Here is a 20,577-nt window from a genome sequence, read left to right on the forward strand (position 1 = left end):
AATCCGAATCAATTGAAATAAATCATGTTGGTATTGCCATTAAAGTTGGTTTTGCCATCAATGCCAAAGGGGGAGATTGTTAGCATTTTCACAAAGGAGATTGTTAGCATCTCAGTAAGTTTGTTGGTATGAGGATATTGAGAAGGTTGTTGGAGATTGTTGATATAATTGAGTAAGGATGATTACTATCTTAATAACATTATTTTATCATTGATGTCAAACAATTGATTTTCTGATTCAGTATGATGTTGCCATATCTTAATGAGTATGCTTTGATAAGTATAAAGATGTTGGTAAGAGACACAGAATGAATGTGAAAATAAAAGGGGAATAATAAGTTATTCAATGGGCAACTATTACCGAGTTAGTCAGTGATGAGATTATGTTGTTTTGATTTTTTTGATATCCTATATATGAGTATTCAAAGACTGAACAAGAAGGAGAAAAGATTTCAAGCTATAGAATTAGTTAAGGTTTGATACTTTCCTTTGTTACCGAGCAAGATGCTAGTCGGTAAACCCTAAGTTTATCACTATCGGTTAAAGAAGGCAGAATATCTACCAAGTGAAGTTCAGTATTTACCGAGTAACAACCGAGTAATAACAGAATGCATTGGATGGATAAATACATTATTAAATATACAATACCAATGAGCTGGAGTTGATCAGGTTATTGGTATGTCGTGCAAGAAGTTTGTTGAGGATCTACGACATAAAAAATACAAGAGATAAGATCTACAACGCAGATTGAACGGTCATAACCTAGCACAAGTTCCAAGGCGAGGTAAAACATTTTCAGATCGAAGGATACAATGAACCTCGTCACATTTTAAGATCTGATGGCTAAGATTGATCATGGGAAATGTGATCAAGGAGATTAAGCGGTTAGGTATTGTTCATAAATAAGAAACTATTGATGAACAATGCATGCGGGAAAAAATAGAAGAAAAGTGACACGACAGTAGTGATCACCGAGCACAAAAGATTGAAGATCTGATTGAAGAACAGATTGAGAAGCCCAACAAGAAGCAAGATAAGTCTTATGACTAGATTGTTTTGAGCATATAGAATCTGCTTTAGCATTTTAGATGTGAAGTTGCAGATATATTTTATTACTGTTATTTATTTTGTAAGTGACAGGAAATCTCTTAACCGAGTGGACTTAACAGTCTTATTTGTAAACCCTCTAGTAAGGTAGGTAACATTCTAAATGAGTGTTTGAAATCCTTTGACAAAGGTCACTTCTAACAAAGTGCATGACTCTAACAAGTCTGAGGGAAATCCCTTAACCGGGTCACATCTAGCAATGTGTTTTTGTAATCTGTAACTGGATGAGCTTTTAACTGAGCATACTCTAGAAGGGTATATTTCTTAGTGGGTCCGAAATCCCACAGTGGTTTTTCCCTATTTGGGTTTCCACGTTAAATCTGGTGTTAAATGTGTTATGATGTTTTAAGTGTATCTGTTTATGAGTATTGAAAGATTTACATTCATAGTTGCATATCAGTAAAGGCTACTGAGGTTGAATCTGGTGAATATATTGTATTGTGAGTTTTTATGATTCACCCCCCCTCTCATCTTAACTAACACAAATACACCTATATGATCCAATATTCATCCATAAGCCATCATGATAGAAGAATCCACATCCACACAAGAATCCAATGAAGACATCCCAATGGAAGAAGGCATCAAGTACCCGACCATGTGGAACCAAAGGAACCACCCCTCGTGCTAGGATACGACACATGGCCCCAACACACACTCTAGACCTAAGATGACACCTAACAACCAAAGAGACTCAAACAACTCAAGAACTATAACCGTATATAATCATACTTAAATCACAAGGCAATCACAAATATAAACTCCTAGAGGTGTACCAACAATCAAGATATAAGTGTAAATCAAACAAAGGACGCATATAGGGGTGGTGTAGTACCCCTCCTCGATCAGTCTCTTTTGTATGTTTTGAGTTACTTCAGTGACTGCTATGTGGAACATTATTGTATTTTGATTCGGCTATTATGCGATGTTATTTCATGCTTTATTTGAATTTATGGTATATGATTTTATGCAGTATTTCAGTGCTTATGAGTAATGTTATTTTTATGGATCATTATCATGGATTGACACTTTTCCCTTATATTGCGATGTGTTTTTATATGTTGCGTGTTTGCAAGTGTATTGGGATGCGAGGGGATGATTTTCCTTCACTCACTCCGGTGAGACAAGAACGTCACGATTCTCCTTCATCGGTGTGCGTGTCGTGTCTGAATATATATATTGGTCTATATGCACGTGTGGTTCTTTGGTGCAGGATATTGCAGGTACTAGTACCGAGTAGGTACGGGGTATTGACTCCACCTAGTTTCGCAGGTCTGAGCATGCCTTATATATCTGATGGGAGTGGATGAGATGGTTGTTGTACCCTAGCTTGACCGCAGTTACACTCGTGTGAGTGTTGTCAGTCAGTTGTGTTTTCCTGTCTAACTGTTATGCGTGTCATGGTGCCTTGGTTTGGTCATTTGAGAGTCATTATTTGATCTGTCTTGGTTTTGAGTGTTTCTGTTTATTTAAATGGTTATTTAATTTAAATGGATGATGCTATCTTGTGTTGGCGTATTCATTTAATTAATATGCTTTGTGATTATTGATTTGTTTAAATTAATGATTGCTAGATTAAATGGTTAAATGGCGTAATTTATTGTGTAAGTTGCATAATGTATTTGTGTGAAATAAATAAATTGCCTAGCCATTTAAAAAGGTTAAATACTTATGTTGAAGGAAGTATTTATGGAAAAAGAAATAAGTAAAAGTTTTCCTTTTTTTTTTTTTTTTCCATTTGGCCTTTTTAAATTTAATCATTGGAAAGATTTATTATTTTTGGTAAATAATTAAATCTGATTGCCTTTTAGTTTTAAAATATTTAAATTTGATTGGATGAAAAACTTTAACCTAGAAGCTTGGGTTAAAAGATATTTTTGGGCATCCATTCTGGGCATTCACGATAGGAGAAGAAGAGAATTTTGGAGAGAAAAATCTGGAAAAACTTCTTGGAGGAGCTAGAAATTCGACCTGGCTGCAAGACTGGTTGTTCTTCATCTCTTTTCTTGCTAATTGCTTCAAGGTTGGAGGTTTCCTTCTTGTTTTGAATTTGTTTTATAATTTTTCAGTTTGCTTCATGTGTATGGAAATTTATACAATCTTCCTGTAGATGTTTGTGGAATGATTGAAATGGAAGAATTAGTGTTTATTTCTGCTGGTTTTGTGAAATCTATATCATATGGTTGCATTCAGGAAAGAAATGGTTCATTTCTCTATCTGATGTGTGTTTTGTTCTTGGAAATCAATTTCTTGCTTTACCTTTTCTTTTGAAAGAATGAACTTTAGATTGGGTTGGCTGGGTACTTCCTTGTTTCTTATTGTCAAGATTTGGTTAGTCATTCTTTCCAGTGTGTTTATTTCACCATTTACCTTGCTGGTAAACTCTTCCTTGAAATTTTGGAAATTGGCACTATATGTGTGTGCCCGTGAAATAATTCTGGAAATGAAGTGTTACCAGTTCAAAGAGGTAAGTGTTACCAGTTCAAAGAGGTAAGTGTTACCGGTTAGAAGAGGTAAGTGTTACCGGTTTGAAGAGGTAAGTGTTACTCATTTGAAGAGGTAAGTGTTACCAGTTTGGAGAGGTAAGGGTTACGAGTTCGAAGAGGTAAGGGTTACGAGTTCGAAGAGGTAAGTGTTACCGGTTCGAAGAGGTAAGTGTTACCAGTCGAAGAGGTAATTTTATAAATGGAATGTTTAAAGTGGTATTGCATGATGTAATATGATTTTCATGTGATTTCTATTATGTGGTTAATAAATTTATCAATGAAAATTAAGGCATGAATTAGAGATTCAAATGGTAGATTTGGGATATTGATTTGGAAATTGATTAGATGTGACTGTTGGAAAAGAGTGTTTTATTTAATTTTCAATCAATGATGTTGCAAGTGTTTATGATGCTGATATTTTCAAAGATTGTCTGAGTGCAGATTTGATGTATTTAGCTATCCTTTCATGTGTTTATTATGATATTTTGGTCTATGGTTCAGTCATCCTATGGTGGTGTAATTGGTACCTTTGACCAAGTGATATATGTTGGCTCCGTTGTCTTAACCATGTAGTGTCTTTGCCTTATGCTTAGTCAAGAGTCAGTATGTCCTTGTTTGGCCACTTGTTTCTGATAGTGGTGTTATGGCTATCTGCTTCACCATAGGGTCCTCGGGGAGTGATCATGCTTGTGTAGTGTCCTTTGAGAGAGTGGCTTTCGCTTGGGGGTTACACCCAAAGTGGTAGGAATTACGACCCAGCGAAAGTTAGATAATAATTGGTAATCTAATGAAATGATTAGCTGGGTAGTATCATAACATTAATAAAGATAATTGTACCTCGTGCATAGGTGAGTGCTAGTACATGGCTCATAATGTTGCGAGAAGGCCTGTAATGGCAAACCAACCACCTTGTCTTCACGAAAGGCTGGTAGGGTCCGCATGAGACTTAGTTGGAACTAGACGGTCGGGAGAGGTTACCAGGACAGTGAGCCGGGACCTATGGAGGCTGTACTAGGGTAACCATCTTAAGCTATGCGATGACACTCTCTCATTTGGTTCACTTGTGTTTTGTGATTTCAGTTCACTTGTGTTTGTGAAGTTGAGTCACCTGGATTCTTGTGGAGTCTTATTGTGCTACCATGGAGTCATATTGTTTTGTTGACCATGTCACGCCTATGCTTGTTTGAGGGTCCTCAGCTATCTCCTAGCATGGTGGGGTGATTCCATTTGGGAATTACATGGTTAGGTGGTAGTGCCACTTCCCATCGGATGTTCAGATTTGTGCCTCCATGCGAGGATTGGTTTCGCAGGTGTTCCTGTGGTTCGTGACTCATGCTTCATCTCATGTTTTGAAGGTTATTTGTATTGGTAGACCTATGTGGTCATTGTATCATTGTAATATTGATCTTATGTAACCTTGTAATTGGATGGGATCTATCCTATATGTTTATTGAGAAGCTATGTATTGGAAGAGCAATGTAATCCTATGTTTGGATGTTTTTTATCAACTCCTGGATGATGTTAGTAAATTCTTATTGAAGTGGAAATTATGTTGTATCCTTCCAATCTTTCTATGATGAAACTCTATTTGCTTTTGGCTTCTTGTGATCATTGAGTTATGATGCATATGTGGAATTTATGGTTTTGTGGAAGTTATTCTTGAAGTTAATTCTTCGTTGGTAACCCTTAAGGAATTCTGGTGTAAGTCTTCCGCTTGTGTTATCGTGCATGTTGTGTAAATGCACTTATGATGTTTATACTTTAAAAAAAAATTTGTTTCACCCTTGTTGTGGGTTTTCCTTTGGGGTTCTTGGCAGGGCATTACAGGTGGAGTGTCACCACATGCTATCCTCCAAAACATAAAAGCACTACCCTGAAAGGCACAATATTGATAGACATGTAGAGCCATCTCAACCTATGAGAAAAACAAGGGAGATTGACTTGCCATCGCAATGGCCTCTCCAAGCTTATCCTAAAACATCCTCCCTAGGATCAAGTCTTGGGGCTCACAACTATTAATTATCTTGATTAGATGAATCCTAATTACCCAACCTATCTAATTAATTATTAATGTTATCACTTAATTCCAATAAGGATGAACTTCCAATGTGCCTTGGCAGTATAGACTCCAAGCATCCTTACAAGGAATCTCTTAGTAGCCTATCTCTCATGACCCTGGTCATCACATGAAAGCCCACTCCCCCTAACACGTTCCCAAAACAACAAAAGCAACAAGGAGGCTCAAAGCAACATCCAGAATAATCCATAACAACACATAAGAATAAATAGCCATCAATATCAATCAAGAGCTTTAATGCGAGATAATGAATCAAGGGCCATCTCATGGGCAATCAAAATCTACCATAAACATTAAGCAATCCTCAACAACAAGGCTTATCAAATCGCTAGAGCAAAAGCAATAAAATAAACCTCACAACATGGCATATCAACATGTTGGAGAAGCATAAAAAACTCTACGACAAGGCTTACCAACTCGCCAGAGCATAAAACCACAATAAAACATCAAATCTGAAAGTGCACAATACAAGAAAAAACAAAAAAAACCTCAATACAAGCCTCTGGTACAAGGACAAATCTAAAAAATTCATCACAGATAAGCAAACTGAGAAAAACACTAAAACTACACAGACTAGTGCATATGACACGCAGAGTAGCGCATATGACTAACTCTGCAGCGCATATACAAACTCTGACAACACATTCAATAATTCCTGAAGTGCACATGAAACATCATTCAACGCATATGAAACATAAAGTAGCGCATACGATGAACATAAATGTGCATTTAACCAATGAAACAATACATATGAAATATAAAGTAGTGCATTTGATATAAACTTTATCGCATATGATATCCTTGGAAAATTTACACTGAAATACGAATCCAAAATAAAAGTCACAGGAAAAGTTCTAAGTCTCAAAATCAAACTTAAAGGAAACGCCTAGACATAAGGAAAAAGATGAAATAAACAACATAGAAAACCATAGACTAACATGAAAGATTTCACAAAACAAAGATCCATGACTTCCTAGCAAAACTTCACATAGAATAATTCACAGAGAATACAATAAACCCCAATAACACTCCCAAAACCTCCAATGTCACAAGAAATTCACCAGACAAAGATAAAACCCTGATTCCAAATGAAATATTGCACACACTAGAAGCCAAATCATACAACCAGAAATCCCGTTGTCGGCCATTCACGACAATGGCAAAACTTCCTAATATTAATTCCCAATACTATAGTCAAAACTTTATAATATAATTTTACTCATGAAATATTTCATTCTTTAACTATATAAACTATACAAATATTTTTCCCATTTCCTGGAAAATAATCTTTTCTCTGCAGACACGGAGAAGACAAGAAATAAAAATAAAATTCAAAAGTAAGATCCTCCAACCTGGAAATTGAAGTGATGGAAAGAGAAATATGAAGAAGCGCAACAATCCAAAGCCAAAATCCAAGCTCCAAGCCTTCAACCAAAATTATCAGCAAGCCAAGTAAATTCTCCAGATGGTAACCCCTCCAACTTGGAAATTGAAGTGATGGAAAGAGAAATATGAAGAAGCACAACAATCCAAAGCCAAAATCCAAGCTCCAAGCCTTCAACCAAAATTATCAGCAAGCCAAGTAAATTCTCCAGATGGTAACCTGACAAAATGCACATGCTACCATTTAAATATAAAATCATTCAAAACATAGCCTCAATGTCGGCCAATGAAAATAATAAAAAAACTAATAAATCTTACCTACCCCACCTTATATAATATTTTATTTCCCCAATACATATTTAATCAATAACAATTAACGGTAGGTAGGAAATATAATAAAACTTATTTACCATGTAACAAGAGAATATATTATAATAATATAATAAACGATAATAATAAATTAAAGCCCAATAAAATAAATTAAAGGCGATATAAATAAATGCTCCAATTAAATATAGAACCACAAATGATATAAATAATTAAACAAAACATTTTTGTAATATTATCATCACAATCATAACTCCCAAGAGGGCCAATCATAACAAGGGGTAGGTACATAAATAATAACAAATAAATAAAACAAAAATGCAAATTAATAAATAAATAACCAAAACAATTAATAATTGGACAAACAATAATAACCCAACAATAAATAAATAAAAAATAAAGAAGATAAATAAATAAATGTACGAACATACATAAATACCCATCCAGTAATTAAACAATAAATAAATAAATAAATAATAATCCAATAAATCAAAAGCTCAAATAATAAATCAAAACCAATATAAATAAGTAATAAATAACCAATAAATAGATGAGCCAAAAATAAATAAATAGATAAACAATAAACAAATAATTAAATGTACAGATACATATTAATGCTCTAGCCAATATAGTTTAAACTCAATACTATAAATATCTCCCACATACATATAAAATAATCAAATGAATAATAAATAAAGAAATGGATGTACCGATAAGCACCGATAAGCATAAATACTCAACTAATATAATTTCACCAATTGATTATTAATTAATTCTGAGTAAATATATTGTATTCGTACTAACCATTATTTAATAGTTTACACCAATGGACTATATGTAGTAATTGATTAATTAATTTCCACAATTCCAAATAACCAATAAAATATAAATCCATAAAATAAACATTAATGAATAATAATTCTCCATTAATAATAATTCACACATTAATTCATGGATTTTATCTCATGGATTGTGGAAACCTAATGTCTTTTATTCACACATTAATATCAAATATTTATGCCATCCATTACTTTAATTTAATAATAAATGAACTATATAAACCAATTAATTATTAATTAATAAGTAATCGCAAACTCACAAGGCAACCCGACATAAGGTTGAACAACATACTACATGACGCAGACCAACGAATCAAGCCAAGACACTAATTGACAAGGGTATCAACTTAAGCCTAGAGTATGAGAGAGAAACACATGCCATCTCCAACAACTTGTCATTGGGATAAAGACACACTCAGACCCGTGAGACTAGGTGGAGTCGATGTTTGATACTTGCAATCCTACATCCACCACTAAATGCAATACAACATATATACAACACATATACATCATAAATGATCAGGCAAGTGATAGAGAATCACAACGTCATATCGTGTTCGCAATGAGTGGTATGACATTGTCTCTAATCACGAATACACTAGAAGACAACTCACAAACATCTTAACATCAACTCAATCATCATAATCATAGAGTAGGGCTAGTGTAATCATAATGTCATCAAAATCCCATAAGCAATAGATCCATCATGAATAATGAGCACATGTAAATCATCAAATATAGATCCATCATCATATCCAATACAATCATGAAATAGGGCTAGTACATAACATGATACAATCAGATCATTATAAAATAGACTAAGCTAGATCAATATATTCCTTTGATGTACAAAAATACACGATGAATCAGGGAGGGGCACTACAAATTTGAAAATGCTAAGTAGCAGATTCATTCCTTGGAACATGTAATAATATTCTGCAGAGTCCCTCAAAATCATTGTACTCACTTGATTGCAATCTTAAATTTAGAATGCCCACTGCAATCCCTATCTTACATATGCCATCTCCCATTGATCTAACTTAAAATTCTAAACAAGAATGTATATATTTCTCCAATGAACAATGGATTCAAATTTAGCTTTACATGCGAGAATACAAAATCAAAAATCCTAAGAAGCCGTAGAAGAGCTTCACTATCTCTTCCATACTTTTGAATCGATGCATAAAGAGAGAGAAAGGTGAAATTTTAGTATGAAAGATCTTTGCGTAGATTCAAAGGTAAAATATATATTTGTATATTTAAGATGTAAAAAATCACAACATTTTTTTTTTCCAAATTATTGTAATCAAGTACTAAAGCTAATGCAAAAATTGATATATGAGATGAAGTGATGAGGAACACAGATACAAAAATACACTTTTGTTTGTAGGATTTTTTTGTTATCTACCTTTTCAAATGTATGATAACTTGGACTTACTTAATTATGAGGGATTCTTCAAGTTGTTGAATCTAATAGATATCCATTTTTAAAATAAAAATAAAAATTGTTCGATTAAAGATAACTTTTATTTTATAAATAATTATAACAAATTCATAGACCAAAATGTTCCAGCACATAGTTAAACAACAATAACTCAACTCTTGACAACAATAAGGGATCAATATGAAGAAAGATTTATGTGTAAATGCCAAGGAGACAAAATAAGCATACATAGAATTTCAAATGCTTATTCAAATCACCATGAACTCAACTTCAACTTGGCCTTTGGAAGCACAATTTCCATAAAAAAATGTACCTTTTATGTTTCATTTCACTAATTAAATTCACGTCTTTCTGAATGAGGCCATCTTTGTAGATTCCATCAAGTATTGCCACAGCCTTGAGAATTAGTCTACTTAAGTTTTTGTTTAGATATGGTTCTTTTTGTTTCGTTTACAATGTATAACCTCTTATATATGATTGGACACGTCTCTCAACTAATCAAAACATAAAAAACAATAATGATATGTGGGCACAGATACGAGAGCGAAAGAAATAGATTTGTTGTTGGAATGTGAAGTCCAAATTGATCTCTTCTAGATGTGCTCATTATCATGGATTCTCATCTAGATGTGGTTGAGTCATCACAGAGACTTACTATAAATAAAAAGTTTTGTTAGGAGACATACTATAAATAGTAATTTCGACATGTGTTATACATATAGTTGTGCGAGTCATACCTACTATATTTAGTAAGATGACTTCAATTAGGACTCTGCAACGCAGCTGTTATAGGCTACTCGAAGTCATGTTTTGATGTACAATTTTGAGATTGTTGTAACTCTGAAATTTTTTGAGAATCAATATGAAAGATATTTTTCTTGTGGTTTTTTTCTTGGTATAATTTTACAAAGTTTTTTCACATAAATTTGAGTGTTATGCGATTTTGTTCTTTTCTGTATTTTCTACACTTGTTATTTTTCTTACATTTGTAACGTTAATGATTACCTCAATTGTAATGGCTAGAGGGGTTTGACATTGAGTGCAAAGAGATTTCATGTATGCGGATTGCTGCTTCCACTGTAGATGCCTCTTGACCTAATAACACATACTAGAATTACTAGATTTCAACAAGTTATTTCATGACTGTGATGTAAGTGGATGTGATATTGGAGTAGTGTTGAGCTTAGAAAGAAGATTAATAACATATTTTAGTGAGAAGTTGAATTATGTAAGAAGGATATATATAATCAAGAATTTATGCCATTTTTGAAGCATAAAAAAGTGGGCATTACTTGTTGCCAAATAATTTATATTTTGGATACAAATCATCAAACATTTTAATATTTGACTATTCAAGGAAAGTTGAATCAAAAGCAGATGAGATGGGTAGAGTTTATGTGGGATTATACTTTTGTGTTGAAGCATAAGAGTGGAAAATCAAACAAGGTTATAGATGTATGAAGTAGGAGATAGAATTTTCTAATAGTTTTTTAGCAATGATGTCTCAACCTTGCTCCTAATGTTAAGATTACAAAAATAATGATTTTGAGTTGTAAAATATAAAATAAATTCTAGGCTATGCATATTATTTTTTACCAAAATAAATATTTTATTTTTTGGCATTAATTCTCACATACCTAACACATAGATCTCGTTGAGCTTTATAATAAAAAAAGGGCCCAAAAAACCAAAAGGACTCAAAGTACGTGAAAACACTTTCTACACTAATATTTTGAGGATATTGTTGTTAAAATTTCAATATTTTAACATTAAGAAAGAAAAGAATTATTTGAACATAATTTTAACAATATATACCATAACACAAGTATACATGGAGAAAACCCTTGAAGAAAAACTCCACACTCCAAAGAAACTCGATCTATTATTTAGTAAGCCATGAATATAATACGCTTTTAGAGTAAGCATTCATAAGAGTATCACCAACCAAATATTTAAATCAATTCTTATGCATTAATAGTATCTACAAAAATCTACACTCTAACTCCATATCAAGCACCTAATAGATAGAAGATACAAAATCCAAAACCATCAAATGGTAACTAGAAACCTATGAGTTAAAGCCACCCAAAAGTTCGCACACAAATTATCCCCAATAAAAAATGTCTTATGATGTGCCATAACACATGTCATAAGTTGGTAAATAGGTGTAACTCCCCTTTACAACTCTTTTATGCATCCAACAACTTTATGCATTTCCTATGAAAAATTTTACATGACATAACATTTGATTCTGTAGGCTGAATGAACTTCTTGTTTTTAACTTGAAGTACTTGAAGAGATATAACCAATAGGCAGCTCCATATGTAATTATAAACAATAAAAAATATTTATTTAAGCTAAAAACCAATCTTATAACCCCAAAATTGAGGTTTTTCCATTTTATATAAAAAAAATCACTTTTGTAATCTTAACATAGGAGTAAGGTTGAGACACCTTTTCCATTATCATCATCTTAGATAAAAAACCGTGGCCTTCAAAAGTTGGTTCCCCCATATCAAAAATATAAAAAATGTATATGGCACATAAAAGAGTTGTGAGAGGAAGTTATGCTTGTTGACCAACTTATGACATGTCATAAGACATATTTGAATAAGAATAATAAAGACAAAATAGAGTGCACAAGTTGGTGAATGGATCATATTGAATTTAAAATAAGTGGAAGAAATATGCTGTTTTTAACCTATAGAATCATCTTAGGATTTGGGTGTTGAATCTTAACTAAGAATTTTATCACATTTTTTGTGGTTTTAGTTCATTATTTCCTAATTACCATATGATGCTTTGATGCATAACTTCTTCTATTTATTGGGTGCTTGAGATTGATATTTTAATGTTGAATTTTATAGGTACTATTATGATGCCAAATTACTCTAGATTTATAGTTATGATACTTCTATAAAGGCTTAGACATTGTCAATGTATTGCAACTTTTGATTACTCAATATTACATTGAGATTCTTTGGACTAGGGTTTTTATCCCAAAAGGGTTTATCCCCATAAATTACTATGTTTTTTATTAAGGACCAAACAGGTTTTGAGGGGACCTGAAACCCCTTACAACAGGTTATAAAGAGATTTGAAACCTTTGGACTTAGCGGAAAACCATAACCCAAAAGAAAGATGTTGCACAATGATAACACAAAGACTAACAACAACCAAACATCAATTGAACATTAGCAAAAGGGCATCAAATAGTTAACTGAAACACCCATAAGGCCAAATCCATCAAACAAGAGAGACTAATGAGCCAAACATAAGCACAAGGATATAATAGGCTCCCTTACCTTGAACATGGGTTTCAACATGGCTCCCATAACCACCACCTCTGGGGAAATAAAAATGAAACAAACAAAACCAATCCGGAATACTGGGTTTTGAAAAGGCTCCCAAAATCTTCACTTGGGGCAAAAACACAAATCCATTAAACACCAAAAATTCAAACTCCACCTAGATCTTGACCTCAATAGAAGAAAAAGGAAAGAGAGAAAGAGAATACATGTCAATAGGAAGCCCATCCACCAAAACATGAGGAAAAAAGGTCCCCATCAAGCAACAACCTACTTTACCCGCCAAGCCAAGCTCCACCTTAATAGGAATCCCATCCACCTCAGTAGGATCAACTAGCAGGGAAGACAGACAAGAAGAAATCTAAAACTTGGCCACCCTCACACAAGGGTTCCCCACCTCAAAAGGAGACAACTCCACCTCAATAGGAGTAGTAGGGAGGAGGACCAGAGAAAAACCATCAAGAGCTCACAAAAGATAACAGAGTCCAAGAAACCAAAGAGCTCCATCCAGCTACACAAAGACATAGTTCACCTCCAAACCAAGGAAAGCCCTTAAAAGAGAATAGGAAGCCACACCCAAAGAGGCTCCATAAAGCTTGAATCCCAGCCACTTCACCAATAAAGAATCAATAGAAACCCTCTTGAGAGTGACAAAGAAGAGAAGAGAGGAGAACAATCTCCACAAAACATAGTAGCCACCCAAAGATATGAGTAGAGACACACCGATAGCATCAATGATATCCCCTAAAAGAGGGGCCATCCCAAGAATAATAGAGGCCCCAAACAAAGCCTTAGAAGAGAGGAACAATGCCTCAAAACCCTCAAAATAGCAAAAACTCACAACCCAAGAGTCCCTATAGAGAGAGGTCTTGCAGACACCACCCTATTGAAACCCAACACCATCTACCTCCACTCAAACAATGACCGTTACCACAACAAAAAAATAGTCACCAAAAAACCACCATATTCCTTCGCAGGTAGCATATTCATGCACGGGCAATGACCCCAGCCAATCCAAAGCAAGCAGAATAAGGTCGCCCTGAACCCCATTTGGATCGTCATCATCCTCTTCACTTGTATCACCTTCCCCACCCAAAACCATACCTCCCCCCTTCTCTCTCCTCTTCGCGCTCTCACTCATTTCAAATTCATAAATCACTATGTTATGGTATATTACTTATGTTTTTTTTTTTGTGTTATATGATTATTTTATTTTTACACATAACTCATCTAATAAATTAGTGTAAGGTGTATTTTGTACCTCTAGAACTTTATGAAAGGAAGCTAAGGTGTAGAAAATACTTCCTAACACAATTATAGTGGGGGATATAATGCAAATTTTCTTAATCTTAAATTGTTACAGAATAAGAAACACATACAAAAAGATATGTAAAATATGCAAGTTGATAAACACAATAAACATAAGATATATCAAGGGTAAAACCCTTTCGAGAGGAAAACCTCACACTCCAAAAGCACAATTCTTTGTATTAATGAAACAAAAGTTACAATATGTAATAGAAACACACCGCTCTTCAACACTCAATCCAACAATACTTTGAATCGATTTTGATAGCATATCACTTCACCTGCAAAACATAACATGACTAATACTCTCGAAGGCTACCTTATATAGATAAATACAACAAAGAAGGGAGCTTCTAGATGAAGCAAGAAGATGGGGTCATTCAAATCACTTAGAACAATATTTCAACCACTTAAAAACATGCAAATGACACAAGTCCATCTCCATATGACCCCCCATTCAAACCTCCTATGTTGGGCACCCAAAATTTACTATCTTGAGGTGTGACAAATGCTCTTATGCATCTTACAATTGTCATAAGAATTTGTCATAAATATTGTCATAAGTTACAACACTTACATCTGTAAGAGAATCTATCATAATTGACAATAAATAACACATTCTCTTACAATTTGTCATAACCCAATTTGAGTGCCTACTTTCACCATGCAAAAGGTATCTCCTGTCACTTGTCCAATTTTGTCACATAATTTGTCATAGTTTGTCATAAGTAAGTTTGTCATAATCAATGTCATGGATTCTATCATAAATCTATCATAACATGACACTTGTCAAGATCCTCAAAGTAGGATGCTTACTTTCACATGAGCAACATATGTGTCATACAACCACTACCATATAGGATGCCACCCAACTTGTGGGTCCCACTATATGACTAGACATTTATAGGAAATTAATTAATTAAAATAATAAATAAATATAACAAATGAATACAATAATCAATGTTAGGATTTGCAAAGGTTGAGACACCTTAATCCCAACACTTTATTATATTTTATATCAAATGTTGTTCACCTCAAATCCTAGTTGTTAGAGACAAGGATTTTTGTACTAATCTTAGATTGAGTGGGAGCTTATGTAAAAAAGGATCCTATTGCAAGAAAGTGGCAAGCACATCAAGGATAGAGATGGAGTTCACAAGCATAAATTTTGATCTTTGAAAGCTCAATATGGAGGATATGCCCATGGATAGAGATATATGTGTTGTTGTGTCTAGATTCAAATCTACCAATATGAAACAAAAAAGATTCAGATGAGTTGAACTAAAAAGAAAAGTATCTCATTATAATTTATTTGGCCAATTCAATATTTTTATGAAAGCTTGAGGGTAAAACTTGTATGTATTTTTGTTGTTTGACGTTTTAGATCACACTATGTGATCTTTCATCATGAAAATAAAAAATGACTAGGACAATAGATGTATGACCTTATAAAGAAAGAAATAAGGAATTAAAAATGAAAAATAAAGAAGAGACAAATAAAAGACAAAAAGAAAAAATCTAAAAAATAAAAATAATAATAATAAAAGGACAAGAAAATGACAAAATAGAGAAACAAATGACAAAAAGAAAGAAAATTGAAGATAAGGAAGATCACGATAAGAATAAAAATATACAAATCAAATGACAAAAGTGAGAAGGAACAACAAAAAAAACATGAATAATAAGACAAAAAAGGGGGTGGTTTTGGGTAGGGGATTAAGGTAAAAACAAAAGAAAGAATGGAAAAAAGGAAGGGGTTAAAATAATATAAGTAAATCATAAAATAATAAAATAATAAGTAATAAATAAATATATAAATAAAAAATAAAAAATATAAAGCAACAACTGAAAAGAACATTCATAAAAACAAAAATATTAAGGCAAACAAAAGAAAACAAAGAAAGATAAATAAAATAAGAAAAAACAAACTAAATAAACAAGACCAAAAAAAAGATAAAATAAGAAAATGAACAATTAAAAATTCATAAAAAAAAACTAATGAAAAACGAAAAAAAACAAACTAAAACAATAATAAAAAACAAATTCAAATATTGAAAGAAAGTTATGCAAAAGACACATATAAAACATAAAAGAGAGTTAACAAAAATTAGATATGAGAATAAAATTACAAGAGGAAAAGAAAAAGACAATAAAAACCAAAAGAAGTAAAAAAGATCAATCATAAAATAAAACAAAATTAAGGAGAAGGATGAAGGCAATTGAATTGATCCTTTTTCGTTCCTTTCTATTTTAATTTTATTATTATGCCAAACATATTCCTTATATGAAATATGGAACCTACTTTTTGAAATCAATGGTTCAGTGATTTCTTGTTCTTTTTTAAGGATTAATTTTTTTATTAAGTTTAAAATTTATTTAAATTATTTATATTTTTTTTATGAAACTTATATTAATTAAGAGTTATTAGAATTAATTTAATTTATATACATTTTAATTTTATGTTCTTTTATTAGGATATTTAGTGGTAGGCTTTATGTGGGAGGTTTTTAAGTCAAAATTTTTTTGTTATCCTTTGTTAATGCTAGTCACACAAAAATGACAACTTTATGTTTTGTGTGTATATTTTATAGATTATTTTAAATTGAAGATTATCTTGTTTATTATAGATGATTTTTTCTTTTTAGTATATTTTGAAGATTATCTTGAATATTTTTTAATTTTTTTTGAAGATTACCTTAAATAATTTTTAGAAATTTAAGATTTATGTTTTGTGTGCAACTTTTTGAAATTGATAATGTATCTCATTTTAGAGAAATCAATACTAATTTATAATATTTAAATATAATATAATAATGATTTTTTCTTATTAGTACTTGTCTTATTAATCAATTATTTTACACCAATCAAAAATTATTTATTTTTTGTTTTCAAAATAAACTTGATTTTTATAAAGTTGAGAGTTATATTTTTAAAATTAATATATATTGATTGGTTTAAAAAATTTTGTGTTATGGGAATAAGAATGATTGATTTTTTAGTTTTTTTAGATTTCTTTATATTTAAAAAAGAAATGTCTGTGTTAAATAGTTTTTTAATAAATTTATTTTATTTTTATAATATTGTAAATAAAGTAATTTTTCTATATAACTATATAAATTTTCATATTTTTATTTTAGATAATAAAATCAATTAGCTATTTTATAGAGATTTAATTAACACTATTTAAATAAAATAAGATACTCAAGTACTGTTATCATAGTGTAAAATTATTACTCTTATGTGTACAACTATTGGGGTAGCAATGTATATGCATTGGAGTATTTCATATTAGTAATTTGTCTTATCACAAATATAAAAGGTGAACACAATAAATACCTTTTTTTTCTCCATGAAATGTGAGGGATTCAACAATTGGTCCCTTTGTGTTCATATAAGTTTTATTTTATATCATAATATGTTGTTTTTGTGTTCAACTATTGATCCTTTGGTGTTGGATATAAAAGTTAGAGATAACACACATTTATGATTACTAATAGGTATTTGGTCCACTTAAGTTTCATATAAGTTATATTTTACATAAAAACACGATAGTATATTAATTACAAATGATATTTTTTTATTCAACAACTAGGGATTTTTAGATTAAGTTTTGGTCAAATATTTAAAAAGTCATTTTTTTGACACTTCGCACTAGACGTGTTATTTTGACAACTTGCATGATGAGTCACGCCTTCAAACCTTAGTTGTAGATAGTTAAGTGTCCATATTACATTTCTAAAAAAAAATAGAGGTCTTATAATATTCCATGTGACGGCTACATGTTGACGAAGTTAGCCCTAATGACTACTGGTCCCTCTCCCCTAGCTATGATATTTTATTTGAAACAAAAAATGATCTATTTCACTTGTTAATTAATGTATTTATGCCTTTTTTATATAACATTTATAGGTTCTCTTATGTTCAAGTATTGGTCCATTTTGATCAACATTTGACAATTTTTTTATTTACATGTGGATTATTTATTTACATTATATAGTATAAATATGTGGCAAGACTGAATATTATATGCACAATTGCTATAACGACTATTGAACCCTGTACAACTACTGGTCCCTCTCCCCTAACTGAACTGAACCCTATCTAATTATGAAGGAATGCCTTACTAGTTTAGAATGACATTTTTAATTAATTGATGATTATTGCGAAAAGTTATTTACTTAATTTTTGAACTCCCATTTCTAATTGTTATTGAATAATTCTCTTTACTTTTAGATTTGTTCTATGCCACATGCTATTTATCAACTTTTCAATCATGTTCTTGTTTATATGTGGTCTTTTTCCAACTCTTTTATGGGGAAATATTTGAACAGGCAATATAAAGTTATATAAGCTGTATGGAGTTTATGTTCAACATGGTCTACTTTTTCCTATCATTAGCTTTCTGCACTTTGTATGTTTTCTTAATTTTAATTAATAATTGATTAAAATAGTGGTGAATTCATTCATATAAGCAGAATCAAAGTGTAGAATTATGTTGGGTGAGGCAAACACTACAATATTGGTAGTAAGGATCCTTCGATAACCTCAATTTCAAACAATGGTTATTTCTGTCATATATCCACTTTTATTTTTTATAGTACATTTTTTTCCTTTCATTGTTACAGTATTGTGGATACGTATTTAATCTGTTTAATACATTCTAAATTGAGTTGGGTCTTCTAATCAAATAAAAAAGCAACTGGACAATGCTATATTAATTCAACTCAAAATTTCAGGAAACAATGGGTGGGCTCAAAGAATCTCAAGAAGAAAAATATACCCATTAAAGGAGGAGATGAACTTAATTTTAGTTCATCTAGAAATCATGTTAATATATTCTTTATATTCTCCTTACTAACAGTTTGACAGTTGTGTCAAAGATCATAGAATGTTTTCAAATTCATTTTCAAGTTTTTTTTTCAAACAACTTTTTCATTCTGATAATGGATAATGGAATACAATTCGAAATGTTAATGCAAACAAATTACACGTAGAAATAGAAAATAATAAATTTTAATATTGTCTATTGTTGAAAATTCTCCAAAACTTTGAATTCTCCTAAGATATGTTTTGCATTTTTAGCTATATAATCTGTTTTGGTTTCCTATTTTCTTTTTCTACTAAAGATACCCAGGGTTAGGGATCCTAAGTATGCAAGAAATATAGAATAAAATGTAAGCCATGAACAAGGAAACATCATCTAGGTTATATTATAGAAAGAATATTATCATGCTAATTTTCTCTTTAAATTATAGAATCTTAGATCATTACCCATTTCATCATAATTTGAAATTGAATCATGCAACAACTTGTGTATAACTAATGTCAGAGCACAACTGATAGATTATTGATTGTTGTTTATTTGATATAGTAAAGAACCTACGGTAGAATTGTTTACATGAACAAGGTAAACACAGAATTGGAAAATCCAACATATATCAGTTCATGAGATTCCAAGGGTCACCAAAACCCCTTGAGAATCGAAACCCAACAGTCATATTTGTTTATTTACATAATAAAATCCACTACGAAATTTTCAAAAAAACTATATGAAATTTTGTCCTAACTTTAACTAGACATAACTTTCTACTCAGGACTCGAAATTGCGAGTTGTTTAACTTGTTGGAAAGGTCTCCAAGAGTGACCAAAGTTTCAAGGGCTGAAAATGCTGCCCGGAAGGCCTTCAAAAACTCCAATTACTAACATATAGAAAAAACTAGAAAAAATATGGATTATTTTTTTTCAATATTTCAAATTTACTTCTGACCATTAATTCAATTAAAGATTGCTTCAATTAAATAACAACTTGCCTCTGCAATTATTGTCATAGATTGAGAGTGCTGATGCCATTCATGCTTGAGTTCTCACAAGACAAAATGGTTCCAATATAACAGAACTGAGTGTTAAAATAATAAATCATAATATTAAAGAGATTCCAATTGTTTTCTTTCCTATTTTACAACTTGGTTTCTAATTGAAATTTGTATTCATCATGACTTTCTATGATCTGAATTAATATGGCTAGATTTATGAGCTATTTTATTTTGGTTTTCTCATTGCTTTTTCTTTAGACCGTTATTTTCAGACTATTTTATGAAACATACCTGTTTGTAATGTAATTTTTTTGGGTACACCATAAATGATATTGTTAATATGATTCTATCTATGATGGTAGTTTTTAAGAATTCATTTTAAATTTATTGTGATTCTAAAGTAAGGCCATAATAAAAAAATTTCTAAATTGGTTTTGAGGCTTATTTCTAATCACTCCCCGAAAGATATTTGAGGGGACTTCTCTG

This window comes from Cryptomeria japonica, chromosome 9, assembly GCF_030272615.1.
Source record: "Cryptomeria japonica chromosome 9, Sugi_1.0, whole genome shotgun sequence".
NCBI classification, from domain to species: Eukaryota; Viridiplantae; Streptophyta; class Pinopsida; order Cupressales; family Cupressaceae; genus Cryptomeria; species Cryptomeria japonica.